General features: G+C 32.1%; 1 protein-coding gene across 1 annotated transcript in view; it reads right to left on the reverse strand.

Annotated features, from left to right (window-relative positions):
* Positions 1-14,598: 14,598 nt before the first annotated feature.
* Positions 14,599-16,596, reverse strand: part of GRIA2 (glutamate ionotropic receptor AMPA type subunit 2) — a 178,617-nt gene continuing 176,619 nt past the window's right edge. The window contains 1 exon segment of the mRNA XM_020994112.2: positions 14,599-16,596. This exon segment is cut by the window's right edge and continues 610 nt beyond it. The gene's annotated coding sequence lies outside the window, so the exon portion shown is untranslated.

Consider the following 16,596-nt stretch of genomic DNA (forward strand, 5'->3'; position numbering starts at 1 on the left):
AGAGGTGATCAAGAATTGGACTTGCAACTAAAAAGGCTAGAAAATGAACAAATTAAAAATTGCTAGGCAAATAACAAATTAGAAATTCTGAAAATCAAAGGAGAGATTAACAAAATTGAAAGAAAACTATTGAACTAATAAATAAAACTGAGTTGGTTTTATGAAATATATATATGTGTGTGTGTGTGTGTATATATATATATATATATATATATATATATATATATATATATATATATACACACATACACTTAGTTAATGTGATTTAAAAAAAAAAGAAAGTAGAAAACCAAATTACCAGTATCAAAAAATGATAAGGGTGAATTCACCACCAATGAAGAAGAAATTAAAACATAATTAATAGCTATTTTGTCCAACTGTCTGCCAATAAGTCTGATAATCTTAGTGAAATTGAAGAATACTTCAAAAATATAAATTGCCCAGATTAGCAGAAGAGAAAATTAAATACTTAAATAACCTTATTTCAGGAAAAGAAATTAAACAAGCCATCAATTAACTCCCTATGAAAAAATATCCAGGGTCAGATGAGTTCACAATTGAATTCTATCAAACATTTAAAGAACAATTAATTCCAATACTGTATAAACTATTTTGAAAAATAGGTGAAGGAGTCCTACCAAATTCTTGCTTTGATACAAATATGGTGCTGCTATCTAAACCTGGAAGAGCCCAAACAGAGAAAGAAAATTATAGACCAATTTCCCTAATCAATAAATATTGGTGAAGAGATTACCGCAAATTAACATGAGAATCATATATTATGACCAGGTGGGATTTATTCCAGAAATGAAGGGAAGGTTCAATATCAGGAAAATTCTCAGCATAATTGACCTTATCAATAACAAAATTAACAGAAATCATATGATTATCTCAATAGGTGCAGAAAAAAGCTATGGAGAAAATACAATACTCATTCCTATTAACAATAGAGAGCATAGAATAAATGGAGTTTTCTTGAAATGATAAGTAGCATCTATCTAAAACCATCAGCAAGCAATATATGTAGTGGGGATAAGCAGCTGAAGCAAGGATGCCCATTATCACCACTCATTTAATATTGTACTAGAAATGTTAGTTTTATCAATAAAAGAAAAAGAAATTGAAAGAATTAGAATAGGTGATGAAGAAACAAAACTATAACTCTGCAGATGACATGATGACATACTAGAGAATCCTAGAGAATCAACTAAAACTACTTGAAATAATTAACAACTTTAGCAAAGTTGTAGGATAGAAAATAAATCCACATGTATCATTAGCATTTCTATATATTGCTAATATAGACCAGCAGCAAGAGATAGAAAGAGAAATTCCTTTTAAAGTAATTGTAGACAACATAAAATATTTGGGAGTCTACTTGCCAAGACAAAACCAAGAACTATATGAACATAATTACAAAACATTTTTCACACAAATTAAATCATATTTAAATAATTGGAAAAATATTAGTTGTTCATGGGTTGCCTGAGCTAATATAATAAAAATAGCAATTCTACTTAAACTAATTTACTTATTTAGTGCCAAACCAATGAAACTACAAAAATTATTTTATGGAAATAGAAAAAAAATAATAAAATTCATCTAGAAGAACCAAAGGTCCAGATATCAAGAGAAATAATGAGAAGAAATTCAAGGAAATGTGGCCTTGCTGTACCAAATCTAAAACTGCAATATAAAGCAGCAATCATCAAAATTGCTTGGTACTATCTAAGACAAAAAGTTTACTATGTTAGGTGCACAAGACGCAATAGTCAATTACTATAGTAATTTATTGTTTAATAACCCAAAGACACCAGCTTCTGAGATAAGAATTCATTATGTAAGAAGAACTACTGGGAAAACTGGAAAATAGTATGGCAGAAACTAGGCATAGACCAACATCTTACATCATGTACCAAGATAAGGTCAAAATGGGTATATTATTTAGACAGAAAGGATGAGACTATAAGCAAACAAGGAATAGTTTACCTGTCAGATCTATGAAGAATGAAAGAATTTTTGATCAAACAAGAGATAGAGAACATGATGAAATGCAGAATAGATAATTTTGATTATATTAAACTAAAGAATTGTGCACAAAAAAAGCCAATGCAACCAAGATAAGAATGGAATCAGAAAACTGGGAAATAATTTTTACAACCAGTATCTCTGATAAAGGCCTCATTTCTAAAATATGTAGACTACTGAGTCAAATTTAAAAGAATACAAGTTATTCCCCAATTGATAAATGGGCAAAGGATATGAAGAGATGAAGAAATTAAAGCTATCTACACTCATATTAAAAAATGCTGTAAATCACTATTAATTAGAGAAATACAAATTAAAACAAATCTGAGGTACTGCTTTACACCTATCAGATTGGCTAACATGAAAAAAAAATAGGAAAACGATAAATGTTGGAGAAGATGTAGGAAAATTGGAACACTAAGGCATTGTTGGTGGAGTTGTGAAATGATCCAACCATTTCAGAGAGCAATTTGGAACAATGCCTGAAGGCTATAAAAATATACATATTCTTTGACCCAGCAATAGCACTTCCAGGTCTGTATCTCAAAGAGATCATACAAATAGGAAATGGACCTTTATGTACAAAAATATTTATAGCAGCTCTTTCTGTGATGTCCAAGAATTGGAAATTGAGGGGATGCCCCTCAGTTGGGGAATGGCTGGACAAGTTCCCTAATGATAATATTGTTCCATAAGAAACGATGAGCAGGTGGACTTCAGAAAAACCTGGAAAAATTTACATGACCTGATGCTGAGTGAAGTGGGGAGAGGCAAATGAACATTGTACACAGTAACAGCAACATTATGCAAAGGCCAACTTTGATAGACTTAACTCTTCTCAGCAACAGGGACCTAAGAGAATTCTAAAAGTCTCAAGATGGAAAATACTATCAACATCTAGAGAAAGAACTATGGGATCTGTTTACAAATTGAAGCATTTTTTTTCTTCCTTCCTTTCTTTCTTTCTTCCTTCCTCCTTCCTTCCTTCCTTCCTTCCTTCCTTCCTTTCTTTCTTTCTTCCTTTCTTTCTTTCTTTCTTTCTTTCTTTCTTTCTTTCTTTCTTTCTTTCTTTCTTTCTTTCTTTCTTTCTTTCTTTCTTTCTCTTTTTCTTTCTTCTTCTTTCTCATGGTTTTTTCCTTTGCTTCTAATTCTTCTTTAGAATGTGATTGACATGAAAACATATTTAATATGATTGTACATGTATAGCCAATATAGATTTCATGGCATCAGGGTGGGGGGGAAGCTGATGGAGGAGGAGAAAATTTAGAACTCAAAATCTCATAGAAGTGAATGTTGACAACTAAAAACAAATAAATATGCTTTTTTAAAAAGAAGATGGAAAAAGAAAAAGAAATAAGCAACATTTCAAAGGAATGGGGTGGACAGATAAATTATAACTATAATTCATTAGTTGTTTTATTTTAAATAGCAAAAAAAAATTAGAGAAATCATTGTTGTGAGTTAAGATCGACGCTTGCTAACATACTTAAGCTTATGAAAAAGTCAAATATAGTGGAATACACACACACATACATATATGTGTATATTTATACACATATATGTATATATTTATATATGTGTGTTATATGTGTATATGTATATATATACATATAATATATAATAAAATATATATACACACTTATGAAGATGATGCCACAGAAATGCTATCAGTAAGAATTGCTTAGAGCTATTTTCTAGGAGTAGTGATAGACTTACCAGCATACTAAAGCAATTAAGCTAGTTTCCAATGTAACTAAATATACAGATATGCAAATTGGCTGGTCAAAATTAAAAATGTAGTCTGTGACTATGAAGCAGTAACAAAATTAATTATATCATATTAGCATTGGATTCATGATTTTATTCTCATTAAAACTATGTTTATAAGCAGCACAAATAATTATTTCATTTCTAGAAATGAATAACATCATTACACAGGATAGTCCTAATAAGAGTGTGTTTTCTTATGATCAGGCTAAATATAGAGACTCATCATGATGAGATAGACTACATAGTGATGAATTCTTTAATCATGACAACCAATGAAATAAAGAAAAAATATAAAATGGTCCACAACCCTCACTATCCTCCATTTTTTTCCCAGTAATGGTGGACAGAGGGGGACAGAGTGAGACAGAGGATACTAAGCCTCATGAATATTTTAGGCTACCTATAAACGTAAATTTGAATTTTGTTGTTGCTCAGTCATTTAGTCATGACACCTCTTTGTGACCCTATGTATCATAAAACGCCAGACCCTTCTATACTCCACTATCTCTCAAAGTCTGTAGAAGTTCACATTCATTCTTTCCATGACACTATCTATTTCATCCTCTGTTATTCCCTTTTTCTGTTTGCCTTCAATCCTCCCAATCTTTCAGGGTCATTTCTGGAGTCCATCTTCTCATTATGTGGCCAAAATTATTAAGCTTCAGCTTCACTATTTGACCCTGCACTGAATATCCTGAATTAATTTCTTTAAATCATAACACAATTATAGAAGCTCTAACCTAACCCTTTTGAAATTGGTATTAGTTATAAAAAAACAGGAATATGGTGAAAATAGTTTTTAAACCTGATCCAACCTTACCTTTTCAGCCTGATTGGACATTACTCCTCAAACACTGTCATGCAACCAAACTAGCCTTCTTTCTCTTCCTTACACATGGCATTCTAGCCCCCATCTCCTTTGCATTAGTCATATACCCATTCTGGAATTCACTTACTATATTCAGCATGAATCCTTTCCTGATCCCTTAAATATGTTTATACCCTCCCTCAGTCATAGTGATATTTAACTACATAATAAATTAAGACAACTCTCTGAACAAGATAACATTTATTAGCAGGGCATTCTCTGATTGCTTCCATTATGTCAAAGACCTGAAGCAAATGGACAATTCCCCTTTTATAGATTTTGGAGAGTACAGAATAAAGAACAGAACAAGCTAGATGACATTATGGGATTGAGGACAATGTGGTTGGTTATAGGCTTGAAGACCAGGAGAAAAACATGACTGGTTGGAAGTTTGGTAATGGTAACTAGCAACAACCCCCACCTTTCCCTCCTGTGCTTAAAAAGTGCTCAGGTGCAAAGTCAAAGATAACAGACCATCTCTTTTTGGACAGCAAATTTGACATCCCTGAAGGATAGCTTAGTGATGTAAAGATGCTAGATCCAATTCCCTTGTGTTCATAGCCTTCTCTCAGGTCAGCTAAATTCCCTGAGGCAAGAAGAAATCAGTGGAAGCAGGAAAGTTGGATTTCTAAACTTAACTTACTACAGACCAACTAAATTCTGAACTAAGTTCAAAGACAGAGACACACAACTTTAGCAATTACAGGACAAAATCAATTAATTATAAATAGGATCAATAACAAAATGACACAGAATCAGTTCAATCTTTTCACCTCAAATAGTACTTTGTATTTAATTACTCTGTATACATATATGTATTTTTATACATAAACCTCATATATATCTTTATGCTTATGCTACACATAAGAGATACAAAAATTATATTGTATACATATATACATGCACGTGTGTGTGTATGTGTGTGTGTGTGTGTGTGTGTGTGTGTGTGTGTAAATGGAAAACTCTTTGAAAGTAGAAATCATTTCAATCTCTGTACTTTTATCTCCAGTATCTAGAATAATACCGGGTACATAGTAGACAAAACATATTTCTTCATTATTGTTGATTGACATATCAGTTAATAGTGCCAGCTAGAATCATTTTCAAACTGCAAGAAGCCACAGATTTGTAGCAACAGTTGTTATTTTGTTTTGTTTTGTTTGACTAGAGGAAAAGGATACTATAGAAATCTAATTTACCCATGAGATATTAACAGGAATAAAATTTATCAGTTTGTTATTCTTTGCCCATTTACTTTGACATGTGGATCTCTTACCTATCATTACTAGGAGCACAACAGATGATGAAAACGGTAATCACAATTTTTTGGATAGAACACATTTCAAAGGTTGCTAAAAGCATAATTATAGTTTTATTGTGCAAAGGAGGAGCTTACTGCATAGCCAATACCCAGAACCAAAGGAAACTTTGTTTTGGAAAGGATCCTTTAGGTGGTTGATAGATGAGTATTGATACATGCTTTTGAAAATATGCAAGGCCTTTTGGAGTGATGAGACATTGCTGAGAACCAGAAAATCTAATGTTACATTCACATATAAGTCAATATGATAAGAAAAAAGGAATATATTTCTTTCATTTAAATTTCATATCAGTTCCTTGATTTAAAGAGCTATTTTTTTGTTTTTCCTTTGTTAATCTAGTGTGAGTTGTGTATATATGTATGTATGTGTGTATATTTGTGTGCACATATGTGTATATGTGTGTGTATAGATACAGATAGATGATAGATAGATAGATAGATAGATAGATAGATAGATAGATAGATGTTGATTAAAAAACAACTAAACTAAAATGTCATTGAGAACATTTGGGAGCTCAAGTAAAATGATAATTGCATTAGTGCTTGTCCAGGGACATTTTTACTGTCTCTAATCTTGAAATTGTTTAGTTCTATCCATCAATCGACAGATATTTATTGACCAACAAAATATGGCATAGCAGAAATTGTTCTGCATTTGGAGTCAGAGAACCTAGGTGGAAATCATACCTCATCTACATACACCCTGTGTGACTTCAGGAAAATCACCTAATCTTACTGTCCACAGACAGTATCTTCTCTGTAAAATCCATTATCTAATGACACCTAAGTCTCCTTCCAACTCTAAATCTATTATGCTATGGAGCACTGTGCTAGGACTAGTTATAGTTTTATGTATTTTAGGTACATGTAAATGAAATGATTATGAGGAATCTGGCAAAAATAGAACAGATGAGGCCATTAACTTTACTGGGAAATGTAATTTAATATAATTGAAGATTTCTCAAAGAGAGAGTAAAACATTTTGGGGCATTGCACTTTAGTATATCAAAGTTTTTATCATGTTGGGCCCAAGACTGCTTGGAAAGAAACATTTAACTGGGAAATATCACAGAACTCATCCAAACACTCATGATGTTCATAAATTGAAATACAAATATTTAGAAAATAGAAGTTTTAATGAAAATGGAATCATGGGTTGACCCTCAGGATGCTATTTTGAGCATTAGCTTGGGGATATATGTACCCTAGAATATTCTGGTTCAAGCTTTAACTTCGTTCTCATTTCAGAACTTTGGAATAATACTATGTAGCCATGTGGAAGTTATGATTATTTTTATATATATTTTATATATGTCAATTCCATAAAATCAATAAAATCATATGAAAATGTATGTGAAAAACAGATCAGCTTTGTTTACAGATATTTATATGTTGTCTCCTCAGTAGGTTTTTTTAAAAGCTTGTCCTTATATCAATAATCACGAAAAGGAAAAGAAGGGAAAACTGAAAGAATTGTTTAGAGCAATAATTCTAAAACTCTTTGGTCTCAGAACCCTTTTATACTCTTAAAATTATCGGGAACCACCAAGTGCTTTTTAAAAATGTAGGTTATATCTATAGATATTTACAATATTAGAAATTAACACTGTTAATACTTTAAAATATTCATTTATTAATTCATTAAAATAGCAATATGTCCATTTCACATCAATATATTTTACTATTTTCCAAAACAAGAAATGGTGAGAAGTTGCACTATTTTATAATTTTTTTTGCAAGCTCTTTAATGTCAGCCTTAATAGAAGACAGTGTGATTATCATATCTGCTTCTGCATTTAATCTATTGCAATATGTGTTTTGGTTGATGTATGTGTTAAACGCAGACACACACAGACTTCCACAGATGTGTAGTTGTAAAACAAGGAAATATTTTAATAGGCAAATAATGTCTTGATATTACTATTAAAACGTTTTTCTTTACCTTGAAGATCCTTAAAGTGTCTCAAGGATTCCCTAATGTCCACAGATTAAATGTTGAAAACCACTGATTTACGGCTAATTGTGGGATAAAGGCTGGAATTCTTATCTTTGTGAGTTGACAATATTATTTCTGTTCCTGATCAATATTTTATAGTACAATTGACAAAAGAACCTGTAATAAAAATGCCGAATAAGCAAACACAGTCTTTTCATATGTGAGACGTGTCCAATAAAGTCATCAAATGCTGTCCGTGAAAGAAAGAATTTGGCCCTGACAAGTGAAAACTGATTTATGCCTAGAGGAGTATAAGGGACAATGATGAAGGTGTGAGAATTTGAAAGAACTAAAAATCAAATGGGATGAATAAAAAAAATCATGTATCATCCTAGGAAAATTACATTAGGAGTAAGATGAAGTTTGAAGTGATGGTAAGCAAAAAAATAAATGGATGATAAAAAAAATAAACACTTTATTGAGGTAAAAAGATAACCAAGAGAATAAAGTCAATGTTACAGATAAATCAGATGATTACAAAACATAATAGAAAGGAGAGCAAAACTTTCTTTTGCCTTTGCTTTTACTACCAAGAAGAACAATCTTGAGACAGGGAAGAATAGAACAAAATATTTAAAAATAAATTGAAACCCATGATAAGTGAAGATAGTATTTATCCTCTCTGAATTCCCAAGCCAGGATGAATTACTTCAAAATGTACTGAAAGAAGCTGTTGGTGTAATTTTTGAACCTCTTTTCATATATTTGAAAAATACTGGTGAATGTAAGAAGCAGTGTAGAACTGGTTACAAGTAAGTGTCCGAATTTTCAGGAAAAAAAAAAAAGGAAAGAAACAGAATTGGATCTTCAACTCATTAAACTTGAGTTTAATTCTTGTCAAAGTTCTGGATGACATCATCGAATGATAATAATCTGTGAATACTTAGAAATGAAATAAGTGATCATGAGAAGCCAGCTTCTTTTCATCAAGGACTAACCTAATTTCTTTTTTTTTAGGTGTTAATAAAGTGATTACTTTTATATTAATACAAGTAAATTATTTAAAAATTTGTAAAAGAAAAAAATCTCTACATGGAAAAATGTATATTCATTAATCAGCCAACAAATATCTGTTGTTGTTGAGTCATTTTAATTGTATCTGACTCTTTATTTGGAGTTTTTGTTTGTTTGTTTGTTTGCTGTTTCCTTCTTCAGCTCACTTTTACAGATGAGCAACTGAGGCAAGTGTGGTTAAGTGACTTGCCCAGGGTCACATAGCTAGTAAGGGTCTGAGGCCAGATTTGAAGACAGGGAGATGAATCTTCCTAAATTTAGCCTCTGCATTCTCTCCACTGCATTACCTAGCTACTTAATGTTTACTATGTGTTAGCACTGCATTAAGTACGAGAGATATAAAGGAAAACAAAAATAGGGTCCCAGATGGTACTCAGCTGATATTGTAATGGGGAAGTAAATTAGGGTTAGTAGATAGTACGATTTAAAGAACTTGAAATTAGTTGATTGACTGATCTCTAAGAACAGTGTCAATGGATCAGTAACAATTTGGAAGGAGTCTTCAATGGAATGTCTCAAGGCATTTTTCTTGGACTTTATTCTATTAAACATTTTTATCAGTGACTTAGACAAAGACATAAGTGGGATGTTAATCATATTTATAGATGACACCAAACTGGGGGAAAGAGTCAACAGGTTGGGTGAAAACATCATGATTCCAAAGGGTCTCCATATGCTAGAAAACCCTGTCAACTCTAGGAATCTGAAATTAAAAAGGAATAAGTGTATTCTTACAGCAACAGTATTTTACATAAATATAGGAAGAGGGTAGTGTGGTTTGGCCTCCATGAAAATGATGTGGGAGTTTTTTAATGAACTGAAAGTTAAATATGAGTCAGTGATGGGAAATGGCAGCTTGCAAACAAAATTAGCATGAACTTAGGCGGTATAGTTTCTGTATTGAGAAATGTGATTTCCCCACTGTGTTCTGCCTTAGTCGGGGTGTGCATGGATTAGTGTGTACTAGTCTGTGCTGCCATGGAGGGTCATCCACCAAAGGAGGGTGGCTAGAATGATAAAAGGACTAGAATCAATGCCTTAAAAGGTTAATTAGAAGGGACAAGGTTGCTCAGGCTAAAGAAAACAAGATTTAAAAGAAACAATATACCTATCTACAATTTTTGAACAGCCTGTCATGTAAGAAAGATATTAGAATTGTTCTTCTTGGTCTCAGTAGATAGAACTAGAAACAATGAATACGTAGGGATTGCAGAAATAGGTTTCAATCTTATTTAATGTAAACAAAAATGCTAACAATTAAAAAAAAAACATTCCCAACCCCTCAGGTCCTAGAGCTGAGACTGGATAGTCATTTGTTTAGTGTATTGTGAGGGGATTTTGGTTGGGCTAAATGATTTTTTTTTAGGCTCATACCAATTCAGCAATTCTTTGAAACTAAAAGTTATTTTAAGTGATCATTGCAAAATGGGAATAAAGTGAAAATTCTTATCTATAAAATGGCAAGTTAAAGTTATTAATGCCAGTGATGTTTCATTAATAATGTTGTTTTCTACCATAAGACATCCAAAAAAGAAAGCTTTTATATTGTTTTTATTTCCAAAATATAATCATTTTAACACAAAAGAAACAGCAGAAATAAAGTCAAAAGTGTTAGGCAAGATTGTGGGGAATATTGTAACAGAATTCAGTATGGAATAATTTTTATTTCACTTGAACAATTTTAAATCAATACCATGGATATTAAGAGTCTGAAACTGGTCAACTCAAAATTAGGTTTCATTCAATTGAAAGGCTTTTAAAGTTAATTCCAAAACAGCAAATCTCCCATGAATATCCAAGATAAAAAAGCAACATAATGAAGGAATCAGGAGCTGAAAGACAAGATAACAATATGTAACTTAAATTAGTATAATTGAATTTCAAAAGACAGAAAGATGTGAGAATATAAAAGAAAGAAAAGAAATGAGATGAAAACCTAAGTGAGGAAGGGAAAGGAAAAGTGATCCAAAGAGCCAATTATAATAGCAAACAGAAACTTAAAAGAATATTAAAATACTTGCCAGTCACATCTTTTAGATTCAAATTTAAATTCTTTGACTTCTTTTTATTTTTCTTGACTTGTCATTTCATTTCTATAAAGAATTCCTAGTGAGTGAAGAAATAAACTCAGTCAAGGCAGATCAGAACTTATTTTACAATATACAGTCTAAGAGTTATATGGGGCATTCAGAAATCAAATGACTTACCCAGAATCACATAGGTTATGTGTATCAAGGGAAGAAATTCAATGTAGGTCTTCCTGAATTCAAGGCTAGCTATCTATGGACTTACCCAAGCTGCCTCTCATTCTATAAATTCTTAGGCCTTTGTTAATATTCATGAATGGCAGTTCTTTAAGAGGTCATAGGCAGGCATGAATAGATTGTGACCTGGATCATTGGAGGGAGTATTCACATTAATGATATCACCAATCCATTGAAGTATTAATGTACCAGAAAAAAAAAAAACAAACTTGAACTTATATATATCTTGAATATAATGTATAACATTATTCAAATTTTAAAATTGATTTTTAAGTTTTAAACACAAAGATAAAGACTCAGAAATATCTATATTCCAGTTTTGTTGTTTTTGCCATTGTTTTTTTTAGCTGGTCCTGAGAAGAAAATTAATTTGCAGCTGAATATTCTAGTAGAAAAGTACTTTAGGGAAAAGAATATTATTTTTTGATTACCGTATGACTTTTCTCTACATCTCCCTTCTTTCATCTACAAATGTGATGAGGCCATATGGTCTCACCTAACTTTTAGAATACATATTTGTAACATATTTTGAATGATAACCAAGACAAAATAGTTAGCATAAGGGATAAAAGTACATGAGGAAAGTCATTTTTAATCATTTCATCATTCATCAGCACAGAAAAATCATTCCACTAATGTAGATCTTGATTAGACTTTAAGTTAGTAGATAAGTCCTAGGAAGTCACCTAAAGCACACCAAGGTTAAGGGACATGACTGGCATCACACAGGCAGGATTTGAGCCCAGGTCTTTCTGAATCTAAGCCCAGAACTCTATTCGCTATTGCCATAGTGCATCTGTCTATAAAGGATATCAATGAGGAGATAAATGAAAGGAAAATAAAGTGTGCTAGCTAGCAAGAGGAGGAAAAAAAGATAGTCTGAATGCTGAGAAAAGATAGTCTGGATATTGCACTGGTGCCACTGACATAAAAACAAATGAGACACAGAGAGAGACAGAGACAGATAGAAATAAAAAGAGAGAGAGAGCGAGAGACAGACAGACAGAGGGACAGAAAGAGACAGAAAGACAGAGAGACAGAGTGAGAGACAGAGCAACAGACAGAGCAAGAGACAGAGAGGCACAGTAAGAGTGAGAGGGAGGGGGGAGAGAAAGAGAGGGGGAGAGAGAGAGAGAGAGAGAGAGAGACGAGAGAGAGAGAGAGAGAACGAACTTTAGCAAGTTGTGTTGAACATCCATGGAGAAGCTAATGCAACACAGGAACAAGTGTGATACGGCATGAGGCAGTTAGGGGTTGGGTTGTGATTTACGTTGATGGAAAGATTACTTACCCTCATGAGATGACACATTTATTGAAGCATAGGTAAAGTCGTTTGGTTTCCTTGAGTACAATGCACTATGCCATTAATAATAGCAGTTTTTATCTTTTGATTACTTGCTTTAACAATTTCAATTATAGGCACTTAAGTGGTACAGTGGTACAGTGGGCTTGAGTCAGTAAAACAAGTTTGAATCTGGCCTCAGACACTTCTTAGATGTGTATCCCTGGGCAAGTCACTTAACCTCTGTCTGCTTCAGTTTCTTCATCTATAAAATGGAGATAATATTTGCATCTAACTCCTACAGTTGTTGTGAGGGTCAAATAAAAATATTTGTAAAGCACTTTGAAAACCTTAAAATATTTTTTAAGGATAGTTGTTTTTATTATGAACCATAAATAATAAAAGTAAGTCTTATGAAGCAGGTGGAGAACCAGAATTATTGTCAGAAAGACTGGCTGTGTGACCCTGCCCAAATTAATTTAACCTCTCAATTCCCCTAGGTAAATCTAAAAAGGAGTCAAATAATTGCCAATCTGAATTTGTCTGAAAGAATAAACTCTTCATAGACTCTAAGCTCTTTCAGCCAGCAATCTCTAAAAAAAATTTGAAAATGTAAAGAAAACAAGTTATTAAAGACCATATCTCCAAAATAATTTACATTATTATAAAAAAAAGTAGGTTTATATAATGTTCATAAAATTTCTCAACTTCCTATTTTACTTTACCAGTTATACTTTTTTATTTTTAAATGTGGTTACTGAAACATGAATTAAGTTGGTTCTTTATGGAAAATGCTTAGTTCAAAAGTTCATATCTAGAAGAGTATTTCATGGAAGGATGCTAATACTAAACCATTTGCTGAAATTGGTTAAGGTAGATGCAAATGGCACTTTGGCTTTTTTTGTTTGTTTGTTTTGGTGGGGGTTTGTTTGTTGTTGTTGTTGTTGTTGTTGTGTTGTTTTGTCCTTAGGGAATGAGGGGAAACAACAGAAATAAAAGCAATAGAAGAAAACTGCTGGTGTCAAAGTCCTAAATTCTGTTTTTAACTTTAGCCTTTCCCATTGAAATATATGCTAGAATGAAATGAAACATTCCTTTAGTGAGCTGAGCTCCTTCATGGCTCTCCAGTGTACCTTTAGAACTGAAACATTTCAATCAAGTAAAGAAAAGTTACTACTTTGGACACTGAAACATTTTGATCAGATAGAGCAGAAAGTGGATGTCATAGGAACATAGATTTGGAGCAGAAAGAGTTCATGGAGATCATCTAATCTTGCCTTCTCATTGCACAGAGGAGAATTTGAAGACATAATAGATTTAACAACTTACCCAAGGTCACTCAGATAATAAATGAGTTGCAAAACTGGGATATAAATTTATATTCTCTGATTCTGGATTCAGCATTCTTTCCATTGTACCACAATATCTATTAAATTTCTGATTGTTTTACTGTGTATGATAACTTTTTTTTCTATAAAAGCTCAAGCAATACGTTATAAGATTTCAGTTGCATTATCTTTTGAGTGAGGGGGCCGTGATAGAGAGATCTCATTTGATATATACATCAGAATTAACCGTGGCTAAACCCATGTGTGGTTAATGACATCTTTTTTAAAATTAAGCCACATCGTTGTTCTTTCATTTGAGGGTAGTTGAAGCAATATTTAAACTGGCTTGACGTTTGATAATAGGTAAGATGTATGATAGCTTCATTTATGTTGCAGACTATAACAAGAATGAATGAATACAGGTAATTCTAGTTCTGTCAAGAATTCATAATTATTATGTGTTTAGAATATTGAAATTTCTAGTAACTTTACCCAAGTTTTGGTCTGACTTGTAAAATTCTGCAATAAATTTTCCTAAAGAAGATTCATGGAGTGCTAGAAATTGATAGGACTGGAGAAATCACCTAGTCTACCTCCCCCTTCCCCATTTTCCATATGAAAAGACAGACTGAGGAAACAAATGAACTTTTTCCTAAGGGGTTGTGGAAATGAAATCCTTTCTTTTGTTGCCTTCTTTCCTTTCAATAAAAGCAAATAAGAAATTAAGGATCTTTTGCCTTTTTTTAAGAACATGTTTATGTATGGTTTAAGTTTGTACAACACTCCAGAAAAGCCATCAGGTGTTAGATTTAAAAATAAAATCAAAAGCATTTTCTGACATAGAGGTACACATGAAAAATTAGGGATGCCAACATCTCTGTGAGAAGTTGTAGAAAGTGCATGTCTATTTTGAATCTGACACCCACTTAACACAGCAGAAATAAGATACTATACTGTAAACAAAATGGTACAATAAAGGATCACTGGAAATTTACATAAGAATAGTTCATAAACATTTTGGTCTTTTGATAACATTTTATATAAAATGAATAAAAAACCTTTAGACGGTTGTCATCACTCAAGATTACTTTTCACCTAAATGCACACAGACGTAGTTTATACAGCAATATATTGATGCACCTTTACATGGATATTAAACTATGGTTACTGCTTGTTACTGTGATGTGCATTATCCAATCAACATTATCCATAATTGAAATACCCTTACATTGTGTATTCTTGTCACGTCGTAACTATAAAAACATGAAAATATAACTTTACATTATTTCAATTATATACATTAGTTCAAGCTTGACAAAGAAATTTGTTAAGTTACAATTTTCAGAAGAGTTGGCCCAGAGCTACAATAAATAGCTTTCACTGTATACAGTCATCTCTTTTTAGTTTTTAAAAACCAATTTTGAGTATCATCGGGATACAGTTAGTCTGCAATTTGGTCATTCTAGCACTGATGATTAATTAAACTTAAAATGCACCTCCCACATGCCAGATGAGGAGAAATGCAATAAAATTTCATGGATTATCTCAGAATATGTGGTTCAGAGACTGCTAAGCTTAATGAAGATGGGAGCAATATAGGCTACCTTCTGTGGTATAACAGATTAGTTTTTTCAACTGAAGTTGTATTCCTCCCCCTTCCTTTTATGGAATATAATAGATATGAATCATAAATGCACATGGCAAAAAGGCAAGTGCTCTATCAATGCTTAATAGAAATAAGAAAATGTTAAAAAAAAAAAGAATGGGTAGATATTCAGGAATGAATAGCGATTTAAAAATCTAAATCAAATTTCAAATTTTCTTTAAAAAAAACATAGAGGAAGAAGAGTTGCTATAAAGGGCCACATAACACTTTTTTAGATGGCAAAAAGATCTTTCTTCAAAGAGTTCCAGAAACGTGGCATCTTAGCCACAATGGGAATGCTTAGATTGCTTTTGCACCTGAAAAAAATGAATACAATTCCACCGTCATAGGGCTCTTTGTTGATTCATTCAGTGGAAAGAAAACATATTTCATGTTAACTTTAAACTTTAAAAAAAAACTCATAGGTCTATGAAAGCTTCTATATTTCCAAAAATATAGACTCAGATCTTATTTAAGAGATTTAGGCAATCATGGGAATGACTCAAAAAAGATACTTTCAAGGTATTTTAGATCTTATGTCATTTTTGTCTTCCGAAAATCTAAAATAGTTTAAATAAATATTGCATATTTTAATAAGCTTTCAAATTGGTTTAATGTAAATACCTGGTATTTTACCATTTTTATATAGGTTTTGATGAATGTATTTTTTCCCAAAAAGCATCCAAATCAGAAAATTGACATTTAAAGGATAACCCGGACTTTCCAAAGACAGGTTTATGTGGGGGAGGCCAAACAACCTTGAGAGTGTCCTTTTAAATGATTTCACCTGGGACCAAACTGTAGCTAGCAAAATCAATTGAACCATTTGCAAATAAAACAATAGAAAAAGTTTATTTCAAATGTCAAGCATCACCAAGTAATTTGATTTTAACACCAAATGTTAAAGAATAGGATATACAGTAAAGTTTTAATAACAATATTAAATTACAAGATTGGAACCTCTTAAATTTGTTTCCTCTCCTCAGCATTTACATATTTGGCTTTAAAAAATACGGAACTGATACCTTCTTCATCACTTCTACCCCTGCCCCCATAGTTTGATTTTTTTTGTCAAATCCG

The sequence above is a fragment of the Phascolarctos cinereus genome, unplaced genomic scaffold, assembly GCF_003287225.1.
Source record: "Phascolarctos cinereus isolate Bilbo 61053 unplaced genomic scaffold, phaCin_HiC Scaffold_9;HRSCAF=440, whole genome shotgun sequence".
NCBI lineage: Eukaryota > Metazoa > Chordata > Mammalia > Diprotodontia > Phascolarctidae > Phascolarctos > Phascolarctos cinereus.